Source organism: Oncorhynchus keta, unplaced genomic scaffold (genome assembly GCF_023373465.1).
Source record: "Oncorhynchus keta strain PuntledgeMale-10-30-2019 unplaced genomic scaffold, Oket_V2 Un_contig_5888_pilon_pilon, whole genome shotgun sequence".
Lineage (NCBI taxonomy): Eukaryota > Metazoa > Chordata > Actinopteri > Salmoniformes > Salmonidae > Oncorhynchus > Oncorhynchus keta.
The window spans coordinates 11576-14304 of NW_026288566.1; the positions used below are offsets into that span (position 1 = coordinate 11576).

General features: G+C 47.6%; 2 long non-coding RNA genes across 6 annotated transcripts; one reads left to right on the forward strand and one right to left on the reverse strand.

Moving 5' to 3' along the window:
* Positions 1 to 597: 597 nt before the first annotated feature.
* LOC127925576 (uncharacterized) lies at positions 598 to 1255 on the forward strand. The gene is made up of 3 exons (XR_008121391.1): positions 598 to 652; positions 1014 to 1129; positions 1188 to 1255. It is a non-coding gene; the product is annotated as an uncharacterized LOC127925576 (long non-coding RNA).
* Positions 671 to 1907, reverse strand: LOC127925575 (uncharacterized). Of its 5 annotated transcripts, none has more exons than XR_008121387.1 (5): positions 1754 to 1907; positions 1569 to 1640; positions 1340 to 1483; positions 1029 to 1100; positions 671 to 802 (listed from the first exon to the last, which is right to left on the reverse strand). It is a non-coding gene; the product is annotated as an uncharacterized LOC127925575 (long non-coding RNA). The 5 variants fall into 5 exon arrangements; XR_008121389.1 differs by lacking the exon at positions 671 to 802 and adding an exon at positions 866 to 935; XR_008121388.1 differs by lacking the exon at positions 1029 to 1100 and having other exon boundaries at positions 1754 to 1905.
* Between the last annotated feature and the right edge of the window lie 822 nt (positions 1908 to 2729).

Genomic DNA, 2729 nt, shown 5'->3' on the forward strand with positions numbered 1-2729 from the left:
TATAACTGGTATCACGTATCTCCCACCAGGATCAACTGACCTAACCATCTGGGTGGTCTTAACCAATCATAGCACAGTATGATACGGCGGTAAAATGCATCCAATTACAATTCAGTATGTTTACACATGAATATTACATCCCCCTTCTTTTAAAACAAATAACATATTACTGACAACCTCAGGTTGCAGCTGCTGGTTGGTGCTGGGAAGGACTGAACGAAGTCTGTGTCTCATCAAAACAACGGTATTCAAGGAGACTGATGTAGGAGTCTCTCGTCTGCTTTTGCTTTGTCCATGAGAGATTTAGCAATCTGCACAGATTTGTCAGCAAGGCCATTACTTTGAGGGTAATGTGGGTTTGTGGTGACGTGTGTGAACTCCCGTGCTTTAGTGAAGGATTCAAACTCATTGGATTTGTAACAGGGCCCACTGTCAGATATTAAAGTCTCTACAATGCCATGCCTGGCAAAGGCTGCTTTCAGCTTGTGTATCACAGCTGCAGATGTGTAACTGCTGTTTGAGGTTGTCGTCGGTCTGGGATACAGTTTGAAGTATCACTGTCTGGGATACAGTAGTGTTTCGACTGTTACGATGTGGTCCAGGGTCGGTCTGGGATACAGTGAGGTAACATATGGCTCTTTGGTGTTTGAGGGTTGTCACGACCTGCCAGGTCTGGGATACAGTGAGGTAACATATGGCTCTTTGGTGTTTGAGGGGTGTCGTTCACGACCTGCCAGGGTCGGTCTGGGATACAGTGAGGTAACATATGGCTCTTTGGTGTTTGAGGGGTGTCGTTCACGACCTGCCAGGGTCGGTCTGGGATACAGTGAGGTAACATATGGCTCTTTGGTGTTTGAGGGGTTCACGACCTGTCGGTCTGGGATACAGTGAGGTAACATATGGCTCTTTGGTGTTTGAGGGGTGTCGTTCACGACCTGGATACAGTGAGGTAACATATGGCTCTTTGGTGTTTGGGATACAGTGAGGTAACATATGGCTCTTTGGTGTTTGAGGGTGTCGTTCACGACCTGCCAGGGTCGGTCTGGGATACAGTGAGGTAACATATGGCTCTTTGGTGTTTGAGGGGTGTCGTTCACGACCTGCCAGGGTCGGTCTGGGATACAGTGAGGTAACATATGGCTCTTTGGTGTTTGTTTGACCTGCCAGGGGGTCTGGGATACAGTGAGGTAACATATGGCTCTTTGGTGTTTGAGGGGTGTCGTTCACGACCTGCCAGGGTCGGTCTGGGATACAGTGAACATATGGCTCTTTGGTGTGAGGGGTGTTGTTCACGACCTGCCAGGTAACATTGGCTCTTTGGTGTTTGAGGGGTGTCGACCTGCCAGGGTCGGTCTGGGATACAGTGAGGTAACATATGGCTCTTTGGTGTTTGAGGGGTGTCGTTCACGACCTGCCAGGGTCGGTCTGGGATACAGTGAGGTAACATATGGCTCTTTGGTGTTTGAGGGGTGTCGTTCACGACCTGCCAGGGTCGGTCTGGGGGCCAGGGTCGGTCTGGGATACAGTGAGGTAACATATGGCTCTTTGGTGTTTGAGTCGTTCACGACCTGCCAGGGTCGGTCTGGGATACAGTGAGGTAACATATGGCTCTTTGGTGTTTGAGGGGTGTCGTTCACGACCTGCCAGGGTCGGTCTGGGATACAGTGAGGTAACATATGGCTCTTTGGTGTTTGAGGGGGGCCAGGGTCGGTCTGGGATACAGTGAGGTAACATACCTAACATATGGCTCCACCTGCCAGGGTCGGTCTGGGATACAGTGAGGTAACATATGGCTCTTTGGTGTTTGAGGGGTGTCGTTCACGACCTGCCAGGGTCGGTCTGGGATACAGTGAGGTAACATATGGCTCTTTGGTGTTTGAGGGGCGTCGTTCAAGACATATGGCGCATTTACCAACAATGTCCTCTATTTGTTTTCACATTCTGGGCCAAAACAAAATGTCCCGGGCTCTCTGTCTGCACTTTTCCATGCCCATGTGTCCAGCATGGATCTTTGTCAAAATCTCTTCTCTGAGACTGGTAGGAATAATGATTTTTCTCTCCTTTGAAAATTATTCCGTTGATCTGTGATAGTTCATCACGATAGTTCCAGAATTCTGAGACGCTGTGAGGGCATTTTCTCCTCTCCTCAGGCCATCCGATCTGTATGACTGTCCTCAGCTGTGTGAGTTGTGAGTCCTTTTCTGTTTCTCCTCTCCATCCTGTATGACTTTCCTCAGCTGTGTGAGTTGTGAGTCCTGTTCTGTTTCTGCTTGCATCTCCTTCTGGTTTGTGTCACTAACTGGTAAGTTGCTGTACACAGTGTGAACTTGCATGTCCGTGCCTTCACTGCTGTCCTTTATAGGGAAGAAACTTCCTGGAGAGTTGCGTTCCATTTCCCCTCACGTCACGGGATTTATGGCTGATTTCAGATGACGTCAACCCTGTTACTTTATTTGGCACTTAATTGTGTATTTTTTAAAAAATTAATTAACCTCTTGAGATGGGAAAATATTTTTTATTAAAGTTGAACGTTTGCTTTTTATGACAACGAATTAGTGGAACGAGCCTTTGGAGTTTATTTCATTAATGTTTCAGGACCTCCGTGACACAAGATGGCGACACGGACCTAAAAAACCTTTCACATTGCCTATAGATGGGCTATCGAAGAAGAAACAATGCAGAGTCCGGAACAGCTAAGGTAGCTTGCATTTACAGGTATACATTTAATT